This window comes from Copadichromis virginalis, unplaced genomic scaffold (genome assembly GCF_057382275.1).
Source record: "Copadichromis virginalis isolate Kocher_CV1m ecotype Utaka unplaced genomic scaffold, C_Virginalis_male_GT1.1 unmapped_scaffold_1, whole genome shotgun sequence".
In the NCBI taxonomy this organism is placed as follows: domain Eukaryota; kingdom Metazoa; phylum Chordata; class Actinopteri; order Cichliformes; family Cichlidae; genus Copadichromis; species Copadichromis virginalis.
The window spans coordinates 10,374,063-10,395,766 of NW_028188589.1; the positions used below are offsets into that span (position 1 = coordinate 10,374,063).

The following is a 21,704-nucleotide window of genomic DNA, read 5'->3' on the forward strand; positions in this document are numbered from 1 at the left end:
GGTAGCCAGGCGGTAGATAGCATTAGCCGCCTGGTTAACCTCGAAACGGGCGTAGAACCGATTCAGCTCGTTGGTGAATGCAGAGTCGGCGTTGATCGGCGCAGCGTCCCTGGCTTTGTAGTCCGTAATGGTGCGTAGTCCGTGCCACATACTCCGTGTGTCGCCCTGGTGGAAGCGGGACTCCACACGTTCCCGGTACCGGCGTTTGGCATCTCTCACCGCGCGCCGCACGCCGTATGAGGCCGCTTTGTAGGCGCTCATATCGCCAGTGGCGAGACCCGCGTTGTAGGAGGCGGTCCTGGCGTTTACTGCAGTGCGGATCGATCTGTCCATCCACGGTTTCTGGTTTGGGAATGTGGTGACTCTCGCAGTGGGGATAATCTCCTCCGCTAGCATATTGACGAAGCATACTGCTACTTCCGTAAACTCGTTGATGTCGACTGCGCATGCAGTGTGGGGAATATTGTTGCATTATTCTTCCACCATGTAAGGTGGTCATTATCCCTTGGAATAGGGGCTTCCCTAAAATACAACAGTACTTCTTTCCTCACCGCCTCATTTTCTCCATCCCCACCCTGGTCAGTGTTTTCATTACAATCTTCCTCCTCAGAATCTGTACCCAACAAAGAGTCCAACACAGACCTCTTCTTTGTTGGGGGACTTGCTGAGGCTTCCTTACCCACATGTTCCTGCTGTAGCTGTGATCTCTGCTCCCTTTTGAGATGAGTGCCTCCCTCTGTACTCTTACTTGCAGCTTCAAGGCATCTTCTGGAGAAAGGAATTTCAGTTTACGAAAACGTGGATCGAGGGCAGCAGCAATGAGTGACACATTTTTTTCCATCTGCTTGAAATGCAGATACTTCTGGCAGCCACCTATACAAGATTTCCTCTCCTGCACAGTTCTGTAAAGAGTTCACTGCAGCAGAATCAAATGATTTGTTTTGGGTGGATTTCAGGAGACCTTTCAGCAGGGGAAGAACAGAGACTGTGACATAAGACTGTCCACTGAGCACATTAGTGGCGTGCTCATAAGGCTTGAGCACCTTCTTCCATTCATCCAGAATAATCCACTGATCATTTTTCAGGTTCAGGTACTGTTTCCCACGCTGTGTGACTTCTGGATCTGAAAGCGTCGCAACCACTGGCCATCTCTGTTCCAACAGACGTTCATTTATGTAGTATGAACTGTTCCATCTGACAGTGACATCCTGGATTAGTTTATGCTCAGCTCTACCCATCTGTTTTTAGCTTCTGCTTAAGTTAGGTGCTAGCTGGCTCACTTTTCCTGATGTGCTTTACAAGGCCCCGTGCAGCTGATAGTGCCTTATGGTGTACTTCTTCTCTGACAGTAGTCCTCCAGACTTTTCTGTTTGTTCCTGAAATCATAAATCACACGCAGCAAACAGATGAATTCGAATAATTACAAAATAATTTATTGGAAAGTATTATATTAAAATAATTTGATAAGGATGTGGTTATCATATCTATCCATCTATCTTGTAATAGTGTCCACGACGGTTATGTTTAGCAGGTGGTGCATTATCTTTGTTAACATTTTTCCTGCGGCCAATTCGCTGTCTCACATTTTTTGATATGGTTTCCGAAAGAGACTCAGGCGCAGGCCAGGGTATTCCTTAAGCGAAGAACAGTGCGTTTATTTACAGTGAACACATTCACCAAGTGGCTATATACAATGTGCAGGGGAAACGGGTCCGGGTCGCCAGGGTCCGTGGGAAACAGGGTCAGGAGAAGGGTGTTCCACACTCTCTGTATAAATGTTCCTCCTCAATCACTCCTCTCAGCATCGGGTTCCAAAAACGATCTAAACACAAAATGTCGGGTTAGCGGGATAATTACAAGAGATTCTCAAAATACAGGTTGGCCGATACACAAGTCTAACTGACACTGATAGCTCAACGATCCAGCAAAGACTAGTGCAGACTCGCCATCTAAGTAGTGCAGTAATCAGCTGGGATCAGCAGCCGGTGCGGTGATGAGCAGGTGTGTGGGCTAGCAGCGGGAGCCCGCAATGTGCGTCGCCGCGGCGAGAGAGAGAGAGCAAACAAACCACAAACATATTGCCCAATAGAGGATCGACCAGCGGGGCACAGGGACCATGACATTTTTGTCTTTCGCCGATTCTGATAATCAGCCTGTGTGCATTCTGACTCATTTTGCCAGCATGGGCCACAAATAAAAAATAAAATAAAATAAACAGCAGATGCTATATGTTACTACTAAGCAGCTTAAATGGGTTTTGCATTTACGAAGGTTGGGTGTTTATTTCTGTCTATGAGTGAGTTTATATCTACGTGGGGAGAGTGTCTGGATGAATTAAAAGGTAAAAACCAGCGTTAGTAAAAAAGTTGAAAACTTACGATGGATTGTCCTTTTCAGAAGCTGCTCCTGGATGCCGTCGTTTGAGGTGCTGGTGCATAGCCGTTGTACTGTTATGATAGGCCATTTCCACCTTACAAAGCAGGCAAACGACTGAATCACTTCCTTTTCGGTTAAAATATCCCCATACTGTAGAACTGCGTGTTCGGGTAGAGTGGTTTAAGTCGACTGCGACTGCCTCACTCATGTTGCCGCTACTCGCTGCCGCCATTTCTGTTTTGAAAGTGGCGGCGCATCGATGCAGATTTTTTTACGTCGACATATTTTACGCGTTGTCCCAGCCCTAATATGGTGGGCCACAAAGGACACACTCGACCCATCCTTCAAATTTGGGGAAAACGAGGACGCATTTGTCAGCTGGATTCGGAGGAGTCCACGAATTTGGACAGCCTTCGGTGCATCGCTGTGACGTTATCGGTCTACAAATACGTCCTCAGGAGGATGCAGCCCATGAATTTGGACACACTGAGCCTGTATGCTGGTAGCACCTTAGCCACAGCTCGGGTGTGGAGGACAAGCTGAAAAAAAAGTTTTCTAGTTTGTAAGGAGGAAAAGACTGAGAGGACTAAGTTAAAGAGAGGCTGGAGAGTAACAGAGCAGCAATGAATGCTGCTCACACATTTTAGACAGTTTAGCATCAAATGTTCGAGTAAGTTAGCTCCCAGCAGCTAACTAGCACACCAACTAACTGCACCCACAAGCTGCGACTGCGTCTTTCTAAGAACATCAGACTCTCAGACTGGTTTTCTTTGTGGATGATGATGTATTCTCACACTGATCCTTCATGATGATGCTGCCATTAATAATAATAAGAATAATAAGAATAAAAAGAATAATAAGAATAAGAATAAGAATAATGGATTGGATTTATATAGCGCTTTTCAAGGCACCCAAAGCACTTTACAATGGGTTGGGCATCACTCCACATTAGTGATGTGCGGATCGATCCTGAAAGATCGATTCCTCCGATACCAATCGTTTATGTTCTAGAATTGATTCTCACATTAAAATATCGATATTTTAGTAATTTATAGTAAATTTGTAGTTTATCATTAACAGGAACACAGTGGAAAGAAACTATAACATTCGGATTGTCTACATTCAGAGGAACTACTTCCTCTTCTGCCTTTCATAGTCATGTGCGAAATGTGGCTGTATAAATGTCTCGCAGCACCTTGGCGTGCACACTCACAACAATGGCTGAGCGGACGTATTTTATCTCCACAAACAGCTGAGATGTGGTTTGCGATTAATGTGGCAAAAAAAGTGCTCCAAGAGTGAGGTGTTGTGGCCATACTAGGGAGACATTCAAAGGGGTGCTGGGGGATAAATACATTTTATAGGGTTTATTTATCAGATAAAATACGTTAAATGTCACCGTTATTATTGGCCGGCCCGGAAACAGCGGGGGTGTCTGTTTTGGAGGAAGGAAGTTTCAGGGTTTAAGTAGTCATCATCATGGGCTCATCCGATTAGAATGTCATCAATGATAAGCAGTCATCAATGATTTGCAGGTTTTATCTTTTTATTGGATAACGGGTAAAGGAAAGACACACATGGACTGCTATCTCTAAAAAGGACAAAGTATGATTTCAGTTAGTGATGTGACGTTCTGTATCGAGGCTTCGGAGCGTGTGTCGAGTAATGGAGGGGGCGTTTCCGCGAAGCGCGTATCGAGGCTTGCTTCATTTATGGGAGGAGCTGAAAATGATGACGTCCGAAGCCTCGCTGCCCGGCTGTACCACGTGACTGGTTCATGAAGCGGTTCGAACTTTGCCGCAAATAATCATTTTCCATACTGCCAGCATAAATATACACAGTATACTGCCATCACTACACTATAGGTGTTTTACACACTCCTTTTGTTGTTGACATTTACAGGCTGTGTGCAAAATGCCACACTCTTCAAATTCATGCCAGCTATTATTTTTACGTCCAGTAGGTGTCCTGCTAGAGCAAATGAAGCTTCATGAAGCTTCGCGTTGGGGTGAACCAATTGGATGAAAAGCTTCAGTGCTTCATGGGGCTTCATCTGCCCATCACTAATTTCAGTTACTCAAAATGATGCATGAACTCAGGAGACTCAAAGAGAAACTCACCTCAGCTGCCGCCCCGTGTAGGAGTGAAGAAAGAGTGAGGGGTAGGTGAGAGCAGTCATTATATAACAAGTGACAGGTGAGTGCAATTAAGGCCACGCACCACCCCCAATCAAAGCTGAGGACAAGAAACAAGGTGCATCTGGTGAAGTGAATGTGCTGAAAGGTGAGCCTTTACAACAGTGTCCAAATTCAGAGGCTGCTTCTACCTGAGGACCCGGTCTAAAGAAAGTTAGTACGTCACGAGCTCCCTCGGTGGAGTGAAACTGCCGTCTGCTCCTTGCTATCTAAAATATAACCAGGCGCTGATGTAAACTCTTCTGTTTAATTATTTTCTGTTTGACGTTTATTCAGCTGTGTGAAAACCCCGAAGGAACCCTCCTGAGGGATTAATAAAGTTAAATTTAATTTAATATAATCTAATAACTTTAATCTCAGCCAAACCGATTTACTCACGAACAAATAAAACACTAAAAATGCCAAACAATAACATTTTTAAGTTATCAAAGTGACTTATATATCATGTTTAACCCGAGTAGCGAAAGACCGCGGGGTTTTGAAAACGATGTTTGGATCGGCTCAGATATTTGAAGTTTACACAGCCATCCACCCACTGCTCCTAGCAGTGTTGCCAACTCCTCAGCAGTGTTGGGTAAGTTACTTTAAATTAGTAACTGAGTTACTTTTGATGGAAGTAACTAGTAATGTAACTCAGTTACTTCAAGTTACTCGTTACTTTCAAAGTAACTAGTTATTAGGGAAAGTAAATTTGGTTTTACTCAGACTTCTCTTGTTAATGTGTTGCTTCTGTAACTGGATACCCAGCCAGACTGCCAGTCTTCTAAGCTTGCTTACTTGCCACAAGTGCACTGTGCCACCTACCAATAGAAAGGAAAAAATAATGTGCACATTTCCACGAGAGAAATCCCACGCTTGGACCATCGTTGACTGCTGCCATGATTCTAGCCTACGTCACAGCGTCATGTGCGCTTTTTACATCCAACACAAAAACTGCAGTCGTGGTGCTTTGATTGTACTCAGAACTCAGAAAGTCTGCCTTCTGAATAGGAAGATGTAGGTAACACCAGACTGCAGATGAGCTGCATAAAGGGCTGGACTGGGACAGAAAATCGTCCCGGGCATTTTGACTAGAGACCGGCCGCCATTATAGGAAAAATCATAAAGCCTTTGAATGAAAATAAACACTGTTCTGATGGTATATATGTGTCAAGCTATCAATCGTTTGTTGTAAGACTCAGATAATTATTTTTTAAAAGCGAGACATTTTAAATGAGAATAAGAAAGAAAACTACTTCTTTGTGCCCCCCTCTCCCTGTTAATGCCCTACCTGCCCCCCTGGCAACACTTTGCTAGACCCGCCCCTGCACAGTTACCAGCTGTCAGCTACTTAGAAAAGGATCCTGGTGTTATTTGTCTCTCAGAAACAGTTCATAACTTCCCTTCAACTCATTCATGTCACCTAAAAGGTAAACCTGTTTCTCCATCACCTGTTCAGCTCTGATGATTCAGTAAGGACATCTCCTGGTTTCATCTTCATGTTTCCCCCTCACCACATATCCAAACCGACATCATGACCAGCAGCTTTACAGCTGTGGCTCCAGCAAACATCAGCTGATACTAGAAAGTAATATTAAATAAATTCTAACAACAGCTGATCAAATGTGCTGCTGTTGTTTAAGGTGACATCCGCGCGAAGTGGGCGATAAACAAACAAGAGAGAAAAGCCATCAGCTGATCATTGATCAGTTTCACGACTAAAGTAGAAACAGGAGAGGGAGGGGGAGAGGATGAGAGAAGAAGAGGTAGCTGTGCAGCAAAGACACAGAATAACTCCAGCTTTGTGTCTTTTTCATTCTAGCTGAATTACGGGACAAACTGCGTTCCTTTTCACCTCAATACAAAACGCATAATATTTTCTCTGAATACAAGACGATTCAGTTTTTTAGGGGACGGTTGGCAACTCTAATAATTAACTTTATGAACAAAATAAAGTTCAACATCAGTAACATAGCACCCACCCAGCTGTATAGAAACCCCGTCATGCTAGCTAGCACGCAGTACGAAAAAGTCAGCATAACGAAAATAAACTCCAACTAAACTTGGTTTATATCTGACCCAGAAAGACTGCAGGTCATAACTTCTTACCTGTGTCACAACCCGGCTCATAGGAAGTGACAATCAAGAGGGAGACCACACACAGGCTTTTAAAGGCTGTAAGACATATTTAATGAAAATAAGGTAAAGCAACTTAAAGACAATTTAAAGGACATAACAGCCATAACTGAAACTTCCAAATGAACAAGATGGGTGCCAGATGGAGAGAGACAGAGCCAAAGCCAGCCTGCTGGTTCAGTCAAGGTGTCTTTATATACACTGGGACTGGCCTCTCAGGTGTGCTGCATCACTAATTGGGTCAGCTCCACCTACCTGCAAGAAACAGGTGAAAGAAAAAGCAAAACACAAGGCCAGCCCACTGGCCGTCACACTTCCCCCCATAGAACAGGGTCTCACCCTGAATTGGCAAACACATTTACATTATGAATTTGCAACTAGAAGAACATGCATATATTAAATCCATAACATATATACACACACATGCAACCTCACTTTCAACACCTTTTGTATGCTCAAAAGTCATCTTCAGCTCAACTCCAACCTCAGCAACCTTGGTACCTAGGAGCAATTTAAGAGGAAGGAAAACGATACTGGAGAGGACATACTTCAAAGCATATGAGGAGTGAAGCTGCTGGTTACAAAGGGGCACGGGACAAAGCATCTGCCAAGACATTATCTTTGCCCTTAATGTGCTGGATATCCAAATTGTAAGGCTGCAAAAAAAGAGCCCACCGCATGAGCCTCTGATTTGGGTTCTGCAATGTGTTCAAGAAAGTGAGAGGGTTATGGTCAGAAAATACCTCAATTGGCAGATCAGAATCTAAATATACCCTAAAATGCTGCAAGGCCAAGACTAATGCCAAAGCTTCCTTTTCAATGACTGAATAATTCAGCTGATGGGAGTTGAACTTCTTGGAATAGAAACTAACTGGATGTTCAGTACATTGCTTGTCAGCTTGGACTAGAACAGCACCTGCACCAATGTGGCTTGCGTCCACGTACAGCTTGAAGGGCTGATCCAGACGAGGGGCTAAAAGCACAGGTTCAGAGCACAGTAAAGCTTTTACATCCCAAAAAGCTTGCTGGCATGCTGCAGACCAAATAAACTTTACTTTGGCCTTCAACAAATCAGTCAGAGGAGCAACCACTGTTGAGAAGTTTCGACAAAAACAGCGATAATAACCGACCAGACCCAAAAATCTCATGAGTTCTTTTTTGGTTACTGGAACAGGGAATTCTTTGATGGCCAACACCTTTGCATCAACTGGCCTCACATAACCTTGGCCCACAACCTTACCAAGATAGGTCACAGTTGCTTTTGCCAGGTTGATAGTCAGATTTCCCCAAACTAATCGTTCAAACAGAGTGCGAATGCGATCCAGATGATCCTCCCAGGTGCTACTACACCACCACGTCATCTAGGTAAACAGCACAGCCTTTCAGCCCATTAACAACCATATTCATGAGTCACTGAAATGTACCTGGAGCATTGCTTAAACCAAAACCCATGACTGTATACAGTGGGGCAAAAAAGTATTTAGTCAGCCACCGATTGTGCAAGTCCCCCCACTTAAAATGATGACAGAGGTCAGTAATTTGCACCAGAGGTACACTTCAACTGTGAGAGACAGAATGTGGAAAAAAAAATCCATGAATTCACATGGTAGGTGTGGTGGGGTGTGGTCTGCGGTGCCGTGCGGACGCACCTGCACGGCATCCGCAATCACGCCTGCCGTGTTAAAACACGGGGACTCAGGGGTTGGTGGTTGGGTGGTGTGACGTGAATCAAATAAAGTTGGCTCTGAACGTTGCTCTGTGGTCCCGCCGTGCCTTATTCACACCACATTGGTGCCGAAACCCAGGAGGCGGCATGGCGGGTACCTACCAGAGCCAGGAAAGGGAAGAGCTGGCCGAGATGGTGGCCGAAATAGCGGCCACCCAGCGGAAGCAGGCGGCGGAGGTGCGTCGCCAACAGGAAGAGCTGCGGAAGGAGAGCGAACGCCACCTGGGGAAGATGGCAGAGCTGGCAGCGCTGCTCTGGGCCTGGGCGCCACCCCCACAAGTGTGTCCCGAGGACAGTGAAGCGGTGGAGGAGCCGTGTGGGGCACCTCGGCAGCCGGAGGTGGTGGACGAGCCACGCGGGGGTCCGAGCCTGCCGGAGGAGGAGGAGCAGCCGGGTGAAGGGCTGCTCCTGCCGGGAGCGGTGGAGGAGCCGCTCCAATCGGAGGCCGGGGGTCGGCGGGCTGGCTAGTCCAGCCTCGCTGCCACCAGTCGATTCTGCGCGCCTGACGTCTGCCCAGCCGCCTGTGTGCAGGAGCTCACGGCCATGCCTGTGGGGCCGTGTCCGCTTGCTACGCGGCCGACCTCCGGACCAGCTTCGCCGTTGCCGCTGGATGCGCGGGCGGCCACCAGAATGGACGCTTCCCCGTCGCTTGGTCAGGGGCTGGGGCGCCGATGTTTAGGGGCCGAGTCTCGCCCCAGTTCGCGGGGGGGGGAGTAGGTTCGGCCAGATTGCTCCCCGGCCTCAATCGGGCGATGGGGGTATGTGGTGGGGCGTGGTCTGCGGTGCCGTGCGGACGCACCTGCACGGCATCCGCAATCACACCTGCCGTGTTAAAACACGGGGACTCAGGGGTTGGTGGTTTGGTGGTGTGACGTGAATCAAATAAAGTTGGCTCTGAACGTTGCTCTGTGGTCCCACCGTGCCTTATTCACGCCACAGTAGGATTTGTAAAGAATTTATTCGTAAATCAGGGTGGAAAATAAGTATTTGGTCAATAACAAAAATACAACTCAATACTTTGTAACATAACCTTTGTTGGCAATAACAGAGGTCAAACGTTTACTATAGGTCTTTACCAGGTTTGCACACACAGTAGCTGGTATTTTGGCCCATTCCTCCATGCAGATCTTCTCGAGAGCAGTGATGTTTTGGGGTTGTCGCCGAGCAACACGGACTTTCAACTCCCGCCACAGATTTTCTATGGGGTTGAGGTCTGGAGACTGGCTAGGCCACTCCAGGACTTTCAAATGCTTCTTACGGAGCCACTCCTTTGTTGCCCGGGCGGTGTGTTTTGGATCATTGTCATGTTGGAAGACCCAGCCTCGTTTCATCTTCAAAGTTCTCACTGATGGAAGGAGGTTTTGGCTCAAAATCTCACGATACATGGCCCCATTCATTCTGTCCTTAACACAGATCAGTCGTCCTGTCCCCTTGGCAGAAAAACAGCCCCATAGCATGATGTTTCCACCCCCATGCTTCACGGTAGGTATGGTGTTCTTGGGATGCAACTCTGTAGTGGAGATATCAAAGATAGGCACGGCTGTGGCACTGATTCAGTCTTTCAGCACTACGGTCACCCCGGTGTGTCGGCCAGAACACCACTTAAGGCCAAATTGCCCAGAGTACGAAAGAAGGAGGGAGCTTGAGGTTCCGTTTGAGGCACTTTATTGTCACCGCTTAATTTCTGGGGCTGTAACACAGCGGGTGTACATAAGTGTGTGTCTGGGTGTGTGTGTGTGTGTGTGTGTGTGTGTGTGGTTTCCTACAAAGGAAATAAACAAGGGAAATAACAATAAATAAAGAGAATAGACAAGTCAAATACTCAAATATAAACATAATACAACATAGTTAACATAATCAAATATAAGGATCAGAAAAATATAATACACTTCAAACTGCTCACACTATGCAACTAAATAGGGCTTTGGAGTTGACGTCACGCCGCAATGCATTGTGGGAGCGCGGCACCATTTTCGGGGTCTACGAATCAAAACAAACACACTGTGTTGGAACGACGATTACAAGATGCTTAAAAGCTGCTCAATAGAGAATGGACTGTATAGAGACCGATTGCGTCCAGAGGCGAAGCGGCGGTACTTGCAGAAAATAGCGTGCATTGGAAATGTGGACCCGTATGAAATACGGCCGTGGAGTAGAAACCCTGAAGACCAACCGCTATTGACGTAGCCTGATATATTTCATACCTTATCTGTGGAATCAGCGCGTACAAGTCGTCATTCAAACAAAGGTAAGTCAGCTCGAGTACTGCGTGTGAAATGCGTTTGATTTCCCTGCAAACATTCACATTAGTGCAGCATAAATTCATTCATGAGGGGAAATTACAGTGAGAACGTGTGGAGGCTGTTAGAGGGAGAACATAGTGAGTTCAGTGCATTGATGAGACATTGTCCTGAAGGATTTGGTTATTCTCTATGGTTAAAGAAATTGCAATGATTTATTAATGTTTAATATAAATAATTCTAATTATACATCTTGCTTCCATATTTGTATCTTGTGTCACTAAAAATACATTTTATTTTAGTTTTATACATTGATTAATGACCTGCAGAATCTCCTTATCATATTAAGTGATTCATAATTGTCACTTTATGCTTTCTCCATCTCTACAGTGATGACATCCTTGCATTACATACTTTAGGTTCATTTTCTGCAGGCAGGTTTCTGACAGAGAACAGGCAGGTTTACACTATAACATGCAGCGTTCTATAGATGGACACATAAAGAAATGCATAATTACATGTGTGTGCTAACTTTCTTGACACTTTGTTACATTTATGATAAAGTAGATAAAACACATTTGTGTCGGCCTTGGCTCATAGTTCTTGTCTTTAAATGAACTTTGTCTGTGTGTGTTTCAGGTGCTGCACTCAAAGACTGAATGAACCAGCATTGCAGCCATGGGTCACTGTGAGCATCACAGGGAAGGTTGAAGCCGCCCACTGCAGCTGTATGGCCGGAGTCGCGGAGACCTGCACCCACGTCGCTGCTCTTCTGTCTAAAGTAGACGGAACAGTGTTGATCCGTGGCACAAGGACTGTTACAGATGAACCTGTATACTGGGTTTTGCTGGGTAATGTGACCAAGATACAGCCAGAGGTTGGCCATAAGATAGACTTCTCCTCTCCAGCTGCCCAAAAAAGGCTCTTGATCAAAACATAGACAGACCATCTGTATTGAAAGGTAAAAGGAGCCTCAAAACAGAAAAATCCCACCTGCTACTGTGGAGGAGTTGTCACTGCTATAATGCCATGATGTTTTATCTAGGGGTCTAGATGTATGCCTGTAGTGCACTGCTGTGTAAATAATTTGCATTTACTGAATATGTACTGACTGAGTCCCACTGTTCAAATGTTGAATAAAGAAACAAACTAATTTTTGCCTCTTTTTTTTTTTATTTGAAACCACTTTATAGAACATCACATCAGGTACAATGTAAAATCCATGTCATTGATAGTTTACAAATGACAAAATGTTCACACAAAATCATGAGTGTTTACATGATATCACCCACTACTAACATTACTTTATTTACTGTATCTTTTGAAAAAATACTGCTATTTATACAGCAAAAGACTTAAGAATATTTAACAGGAGCAGGTTTCATTTTCCCTGGTTTTATTATGACACTGTTCACCAAAACGCAGCAAACCGTCACCTCTTCACCCTCACATGGAAGAAGTAATCTGATTGGCATGGTGGTATGTTTGAAGCAGGTCCCTCGTGTAGCGCTGGAAACCAGTCCCGATGTTTAATCCATTTCATCGGCTGGTTTGCTGCAATAATGCCAAATAATTAGCAACTCTATAAATAGAAGGTAGTTCTGCACTCAGTAGGATGTTTGTTCTAATTTGCTATGACCTCAGAGCGCATCAAAAATAAAACTAATAGGCTATAAAGAGTGATATGAACATATTTAGAACTTACCGGAATGAAAATGTCTGGAGCACCAACAGATATTTGGAGATGGAAGAGAACTGCACGTCAGCTCGTCTCACAGCTGCTATCCAGGCTGGACGCCTTCGTTTGGTAACATCGATACACGAGCTGCCTCATGTCGCTTCCAGGTTGGGAAAGAATTAAAAGATAAACCCTTTTCAAGCTTATTCCCGTGCCGGTCGTGCGATCGAACATTGCAGCCGACCACACAGCAAGAACGAACCATGGCTATGCTTTCGCTCCTTTTTCACTTAGACCCCCAAAATGGCGGATCGGGCCAAAATCCTTTCCACGCCCACCCCCGTGACATCACGCTCCAAAGCCCTATAGCATTAGTGCGAGGTTAAGCAACCGTCAGTACACAGGAACTACTTCCGGTAGTTATACAAAATAAAAGCGTCCCCCATTATAATCCGCTATAATGCTCTTATTGTGAAGGGCAAGCGGGACGCCATACTTCCGGTCAAACTACGTTCGCTATTTTATTAATCCACGTACCTAATTGTTCGCTACAAACTCCGCTACTTCAAAGTAAACAATCACAAGCATCACATACAACATATAGAGAAGGTCTGATAACACAGGAATGACATTATGGACATACGAGCGACCGTACATGCGTCAACAAAGCTAAACCGGGGGCAAGCTAACAACATAAGTTAGCATATGAAATGAGGGTGAACTCACGCGTTGCATGCGTGGCCTACCGCTCCAACTATGGACTACATTAGCTCCTAAATGGTAACATACTACAGTATTGACACAACAAAGGCAAAATACGACACAGGTCACTACTTACTTGTCATTTACGCACACCTAACATGCCCCAGGAATCAATGCACCCCCTCCGGACCAACACTGCCCAGCCGCCATTAAACTGCCCACCCTACTAACCGTTTGATGTCACTAGAAGGTGGGCTGGCCCAAACTGACAGAAGACGGAACATTACATGAACTTATATAAACTTATAAACACCAGTAAACTATTATATGAACTTTGGGGCCTTTTATACAAACTCAGTATTCTTCGTCCTCCAAACACAACGAGTTGAGTTTATACCAAAAAGTTCTACTTTGGTTTCATCTGACCACATGACATTCTCCCAATCCTCTGCAGTATCATCCATGTGCTCTCTGGCAAACTTCAGACGGGCCTGGACATGCACTGGCTTCAGCAGCGGAACACGTCTGGCACTGCGGGATTTGATTCCCTGCCGTTGTAGTGTGTTACTGATGGTGACCTTTGTTACTTTGGTCCCAGCTCTCTGCAGGTCATTCACCAGGTCCCCCCGTGTGGTTCTGGGATCTTTGCTCACCGTTCTCATGATCATTTTGACCCCACGGGATGAGATCTTGCGTGGAGCCCCAGATCGTGGGAGATTATCAGTGGTCTTGTATGTCTTCCATTTTCTGATGATTGCTCCCACAGTTGATTTTTTTCACACCAAGCTGCTTGCCTATTGTAGATTCACTCTTCCCAGTCTGGTGCAAGTCTACAATACTTTTCCTGGTGTCCTTCGAAAGCTCTTTGGTTCTTGGCCATGGCGGAGTTTGGAGTCTGACTGTTTGAGGCTGTGGACAGGTGTCTTTTATACAGATGATGAGTTCAAACAGGTGCCATTCATACAGGTAACGAGTGGGGGACAGAAAAGCGTCTTACAGAAGACATTACAGGTCTGTGAGAGCCAGAGATTTTCCATGTTTGAGGTGACCAAATACTTATTTTCCACCCTAATTTACGAATAAATTCTTTACAAATCCTACCATGTGAATTCATGGATTTTTTTTTCACATTCTGTCTTTCACAGTTGAAGTGTACCTCTGGTGCAAATTACTGACCTCTGTCATCATTTTAAGTGGGGGAACTTGCACAATCGGTGGCTGACTAAATACTTTTTTGCCCCACTGTATGAATAAAGACCAGATGGCGTGATGTAAGCAGATATTTCCTAAGCTCTGGGAGTCAGTGGCACCTGCCAATATCCCTTCAACAGATCAAACTTGCTCACATATTCTGCTGCACCAACTTGGTCAATACAGTCGTCAATATGAGGCAAGGGATAGGAATCGGGTTTGGTCACTGCATTTACTTTACGGAAGTCTGTGCAAAAACGTGGTAATTTATCAGCTTTTTCAACCAACAAGCATGGGGAAGCCCAGCTTGATGACGACGGCACTGCAATGTTGTTTTCCAACATGTAATGAACTTCCTTATCAATTATTTTCCTCTTTTCCTCAGAGACCCTGTAGATCCTCTGCTGGATTGGTTTTGCATCACCCACATCAATATCATGCTCTATCAAAGTTGTTTTAGAAGGTGTGTCTCTAAACAAGGTTGGATACCTTTTAATTAATGCAGACAGTTCTGTACATTTGTCAGCAGGCAAATGACCCAACAGCACATCCAAGTTCTGAAGAGTTTCTGAATTCTTCAGACGACCAAGCACTAAAGGATCATCAGGTGCTGCCACATCCTCCCCCACAATCTGACTGCACCATTGTACAAGCAGTCAACCCTGGACTCGATGTGGAAGGAGAAATGAGAGAGCCTGACAGACCGACGGATAAAGGACGAACATGATAGGGTTTCAACAAATTAACATGGCAAAGTTGATTTCTTTTCCGGCGATCTGATGTAGCAATCAGATAATTCTGTTCAGACAGTTTCTGTACCACGGTGTAAGATGTAATTATAAGTCTTCGTCACTCCCAAATGCCCAGATTTGTCATAAGAACACTTCAACACCTCGTCACGGTATTTAGTTGGAACCACAATCTGGACAACTGGACTTCCAACACAGTCCAACCCTTGCGGAATCCACCTACGGACTAGTACATCCTTCTGCAGAAAATAACCAGAGGCCGCACTTCTAGCGTCATCACTAGGTTGCACTTTGTGAAACAGCTCAGTCAGTGAAGCATCAGCACGCTGTGCTTGAATTAACTCTTGCTGGGAAACTGACAAATGTTCAGGAACAATCAAATCTGGTTCAACCTGACACTCTTCTGCTTGAGTTACAGGCTCTGCATCCCTTTTAGCTGCAGCCCTTGTAACAGCACAAGCTGCAAAGTCAGAAAAACCCTGTTCACACTCATGGGACTCATTCAGAACTCTAGATTTAACAGGTAAAGAATTGTCAGCCCAGACTCGATTTCCAGCCAAATCATTCCCCAAAATCACATGTACGCCCTCAAGTGGCCAAGCAGGACGAACACCAATGCAGATATCATCATCCACAAAACTGCATGACAGCCTGACTTTATGCAATGGGACACAGATAGTGGTTAAACCCATGCCTTGAACAAGCACACACTCACCAGTATCAGTAACCTGTGAAAATGGCAACACGGAGGCTAAGATAAAAGAATCCTTCGCTCCTGTGTCACGCAAAATCTTACAGGAACTTTATGAACATCACCCGGGAGTGATACAAACCCATCGGACACAAAATCCTCAAACCCCGCATAGCTCTCTGAGTCAGACTTAGTCGAAACTGGCGTCTCCCAAGAGACTACTGAAATTTCCCGTGCAGGAATGGTAAGAGCCGCAGGTTTAACTTGTTTGCCTGTACGCGCCAACTTGCTTTTCAACAAGGGACATTCTGCTTTCCAGTGTCCATCGCCATGACAGTAGTTGCATGCTTGACCAAACTTACTGGGCTTCACACCACCAATGGCCTTCGCAGGGTCCGATGACATAAACTTAGTTTGACCAAAAGCTCTAGCGGGAGCACCAACTGAAAAACAGTTTCTACCAACCTGCCCCTTATGTGCCAAGATATATTCATCTGCCAATTTAGCAGCGTCAGAAACGGTTGTCACTTCCCGTTCAGCAATGTAAGTGGCAACCACAGGAGGAACACAATCTTTAAACTGCTCCAATACCATCAACTCACATAAATCCTGAAAAGTTGTCACTCCCAGTGCCGAACACCATCTGTTGAAGTGTTTAGTTAAATCCCTCGCAAACTCTATATGCGACTGCTTATCAGACTTCCTCCATGATCTGAAATGTTGACGGTAAGCTTCTGGTACCAACTCATACGCCTTCAGAACTGCATCTTTAACAGTAGCAAAACTCCGACAATCAACTGCACTGAGTGCTGAATAAGCTTCCTGAGCCTTTCCAGTCAAAACAGACTGTAACATAATCACACAGTCAGCTTCTGGCCATCCTCCCAATTTGGCAATGCGTTCAAAAAGGGAGAAAAAGGCATCTGGCTCTCTTTCATCAAATTTCGGCACCAAGCGCAAATTACGCACGACATCAAAAGTTTCAACTCCTTGTGGAGAAGACTCTTTAGCCTCAACACCACCTGATAACTTGCCCGCCTTGATTAGGTCTAGCCGATACTGCTCTAGCTCCAACTTTTCCTTTTCTAAAGAATGCCTTACACGTTCTTTCTCAATGCTGAGCTTGTCTCTTTCCATTTGTAAGAGTAACAACTCCTTTTGCTGCTCAAAAGACAAAGCAACGACAGTTGAGACCACAGACTGATCAACCTCAGCCACTAAGGTCTGCATTTTACCTGGCAACATGCCATTCTTTACTAATGCAGCCTTCAACACTCCTTTAATCTCATCTTTCAACCGTTTATCTCTAACGTCGACATCATAATGTTCAGCAAGTTTCAAGAGTTGTTCTTTAGTACAACTATTCAAGAGTTCCTCCGATGGAGACTGAACAAAAGCATCAACCGTAGCCATAACAGCAAAGTATTGATTCTTGACATGCAATTGAAAACAGCACTTTCCCACTAACTGCCTAACCAAAATCTACTTAACTAAAGCCTAGTCTTCATGCAGTTACTTACGGTGGGTACTTATGCACTAAAAACCACCAGAAAGAGAAAGGCAACTGCACAAACAGCGACCCCCTCAATCCTGGGGACGTGCTCCCGAGACAACTACTCTAACCGTGTTCACCGCAACAGAAATTTCAGTGAATGATTCTCAAGAGAGAAACACTCCTTCAACCTAACAGGGAAAGTACTGATTTTAACTTTGCATATTCAATAATCAACACAGCTCATACGCTCCAAAGTTGACAAAAGACAGCACATCAACACTAGCTCCAGTAAATTTAAGTCTACAGCAAAACAACAGTATTAACATGACTGCCTCCACTCAATCTGCCTAACCAAATGGCCTCCCAAACACAATACACCCAGAATATCAAAGCACCACAAATAACCAAACTGATCAGCAATCAACTCAACAATTGCCTACAAGGCAAGCCCTAGCCAAGACACAACTAGACAAGCAGCTGCAAACAGATCAGCTCTCAATCAAATGTTAGAAAGCTCACCAAACCAGGACAATTGCACAGACGATCCCGGACGAGCCGGCATTTGTCACAACCCGGCTCATAGGAAGTGACAATCAAGAGGGAGACCACACACAGGCTTTTAAAGGCTGTAAGATATATTTAATGAAAATAAGGTAAAGCAACTTAAAGACAATTTAAAGGACATAACAGCCATAACTGAAACTTCCAAATGAACAAGATGGGTGCCAGATGGAGAGAGACAGAGCCAAAGCCAGCCTGCTGGTTCAGTCAAGGTGTCTTTATATACACTGGGACTGGCCTCTCAGGTGTGCTGCATCACTAATTGGGTCAGCTCCACCTACCTGCAAGAAACAGGTAAAAGAAAAAGCAAAACACAAGGCCAGCCCACTGGCCGTCACACCTGAAGTTCAGTTCACCTGACACTCGGACCTTCGGTCGCTTCGGGTCTCTCCTCTTAGTAGTAGTATTTATTTATTGTCATTGTCAAGAACAATGAAATTGCGTTTGGGGCTTCCATACAACCCAAAAAAAGAAGAAAATAATAAATACCCCTTAAAACCCAAGTGTACATATTTAACCCAGTGTGACTCCAATGCAATAGACAATCCTTAGCAATAACATGAGAACATGACAAGTAATGTTCGTAGAAATTCAGACAAAGACCTGAGAAACATGACAAAGTACAACAATGCAACCCATTCAATATTATTGTACTGTGAGATATGATATCAGATATGATAGTTATCTATTTAAGAAAGGGGGGGGGGCAGGAGGGGGAAGAGAATAAAGATATGATGCACCAATGCAGACCAGTTCATTGCTATTAAGAAGTTGGATATGGTTATTGTCCGTGAGAGGGGGGCAGAGAGTTCAGGAGCCTCACAGCCTGTGGATACAGGCTGTTGGCCAGTCTGGATGTTCTGGCCTGTATAGACCTGTACCTTCTCCCTGAGGGCAGCAGATGGAAAAGGTGGCGCGCAGGGTGATGTTGGTCCCGCAGGATACTGTGCACCCTCCTCAGACAGCGAGTGGGGAAGATATTACTGATCTCTGGCAGACTTGTTCCAATAATTCTGCCAGCTTCTTTCACCACCCGCTGGAGTGCTTGCTGATCGGCCTTGGTGCAGCTGGGGAACCACACTAGAAGTCCATACGTCAGAACGCTGCTGATGGCACAGTTGTAGAAGTTCAACATCAGAGATCTGGAAATGTGTGCGCTCCGCAGTCTCCTCAGGTAGTAGAGGCGCTGTTGGGCCTTCCGTGCAACTGAGGTGATATGGTTGCCCCAGGACAGGTCCTCGGTCACAGTTACCCCCAAGAATTTAAAACTGCTCACCCTCTCCACCTCCCCACCACCAATAAAGAGAGGCAGATGGTTGCTATGACCCTTCCTCCGGAAATCTACAATGATCTCCTTGGTCTTTTTGGTGTTTAAGACCAAGTTATTGTCGTGGCACCATGACTCTAGTTGTTGCACCTCTGTCCTATAGTTTGTCTCATCGTTGTTGGATATAAGTCCGAGCACCGTAGTGTCATCGGCAAACTTAACAATGAGATTGGACACGCAGGAGGAAATACAGTCATGGGTGAAGAGAGTGTATAGCAGAGGGCTCAGAACACACCCCTGAGGGGCACCGGTGTTAACCACAAGGGTGGAAGAGGTGTTCTTACCCACTCTGACACTCTGTCTACGGTTAGTGAGGAAGTCCACAATCCAGTTGCACAGAGAGGAGTTAAGTCCCAGTTGGTGGAGTTTGGGACGGAGTTTGTATGGCCGGATGGTATTAAAAGCCGAGCTGTAGTCTACAAAGAGGAGCCGTGCATAGGTGTTCCTGTGTTCCAAGTGCTTCAGTAATGTGTGCAGCACTGTGGCGATCGCATCCTCGGTTGACCGGTTCTCCCTGTATGCAAACTGGTGCGAGTCCAGGGATGGTGGAAAAGCAGCTCTGATGTGTTTAATGACCAGTCTCTCCAGGCATTTGGCGGGAATGGGGGTGAGTGCCACAGGTCTGAAATCGTTCAGACATGTGACATTTGACTGTTTTGGGATGGGAACGATGGTTGCCGCTTTGAAACAGGATGGTACCAGTGAACAGGACAACGAGGTGTTATATAGAGGTGAAGACGTCTGCCAGGTCCGCAGCACAGTCTTTTAGCACCCGGCCCAGCACTCCATCTGGCCCGGCCGCCTTCCTGGTGTTAATGCTCCGGAACACACGCCTCAGCTCATGAGTGCTCAGGACTGGAGCAGGATCGGTTGAGGGGAGAGGGGACAGGACAGGGTCGGTGTTCTCCCTATCAAAACGGGCATAAAAGAGATTTAGATCCTCAGCCAGAGTAGAACTGTCGGCTGAGGGTGATGGTGTTCTCCTTTTGTAGTCCGTGATAGCCCTGATGCCCTCCCAGACCTGCCTTGGGTTTGTGTTGTTCTCAAACCTGGCCTCGATACGCCTCCTGTGCTGCTGCTTGGCAGTCTTGATGCCTCTTCTCAGGTTGGCCCTGGCAGCACTGTATGCCTCCTGGTCCCCGGATTTGAAAGCGTTGTTCCTCGTTCGAATAAGTTGTTGAACTCCGTGTGTCATCCAGGGTGGATTATTAGGGAACACACGGAATCGTTTCCAAGTTGTTACATTGTCCACACAGAAACAGATGTAGTCCAAGACAGTGGAGGTGTAACTGTCCAATGCGACACGATTGTCAGTGTCCTGCACCTTGAATACATCCCAGTCTGTGCAGTGGAAACAGTCCTGAAGCATCGGAATAGCATCCTGCGGCCATGTTCTCACGGTTTTGGTTGTAATCCCAGTGCTCTTGATCTTTTGTGTGTATATTGGGTGTAGCAGAAGGGAGAGATGGTCTGACAGACCCAGGTGGGGATAAGCCTGGGCTCTGTACGCATTCGCCATGTTGGTGTACACCTGGTCCAACGTTCTATCTCCTCTGGTAGCACACTTCACATTACGGTGGAAATTGTGAAGTACAGATTTCAGGTCCGCGTGGTTAAAATCCCCAGCCGCAATAAAGACACTGTCCGGGTGTGCTACCAGGCTGTTATTGATGCTGCTGCTCAATTGTGCTAACGCTAGCTTAGCATTAGCATCTGGTGGAATGTAAACAGCGCAGATGTAAATGGCGGAAAATTCCCGAGGGAGATAGAATGGACGGCACTTTAACACCAACAGTTCTACCTCTGTACTGCACAGTCTTTCCGTTACCGTGACGTTCGTGCACCAAAAGTTGTTAATATAGATGCACAGCCCCCCGCCAGTCTTCTTACCCGAGTCCGCAGACCTGTTGGCTCGATAGGCGGTGCGGCCTGCTAGATCAATAGCCGCATCGGGAATGGCGCTGTCCAGCCAGGTTTCAGTGAAAATCATGCACGAACAGTTGTTAAAAGTCCATCGAGTGGCGATCTGCAGTCGTATTTCATCCAGTTTGTAACGGATTGAACGGGCGTTGGAGAGGAATATGATCGGGAGTGGTGGTTTAAACGGACTAGTCTTTAGCCGTGCCCACAGCCTCCCCGCCTGCCTCTCTTCTGCCTCCGCTCGCAACGTCCCCCCCTTGCGGCTTGCTGTTGCGGGTAGCCCCGGGGGTTGCTTAACGATCTCCGGGGGGATGAGATACTCGGATGTTAGTTGAAGATCTCCACGGCTTAGTTGTAGTAGATCATCTCTGTTGTATTGAAGTAACCCCAGACTGTGTGAAATAATACACAGTACCACCAAAAGTGCAAAAGTGTAGGAGCTCCGGGCCGCTGCGTCTGTGCGCGCCGCCATCTTGCCTCCCCTTTTCCTCATCCACCTGCTGGCCTCCACCACTTGCTAATGTTACTGAATCTGTGGAAGCTCCGCGATAGCCACCACATGAAGTAAGTAACGAATAACGAGACTATCTAAATCCCAGTAACGAGTAACGCGTTCCTGGTTTTGGCATAATAACTAGTTACCGTGCTCGTTACCACAATAATAACGTAGTTACTGTAACGCGTTACTTAATAACGCGTTAGTCCCAACACTGCTCCTCAGTAAGGAAAATTGCTATT

At 45.8% G+C, this 21,704-nt stretch overlaps 1 protein-coding gene and 1 pseudogene across 1 annotated transcript in view; one reads left to right on the forward strand and one right to left on the reverse strand.

Moving 5' to 3' along the window:
• Positions 1-21,704, forward strand: part of LOC146679813 (protein NLRC3-like) — a 50,366-nt gene that overhangs the window by 14,306 nt on the left and 14,356 nt on the right. The gene's annotated exons all lie outside the window — the stretch shown is intronic.
• Positions 548-1,308, reverse strand: LOC146679814 (E3 SUMO-protein ligase ZBED1-like; annotated as a pseudogene).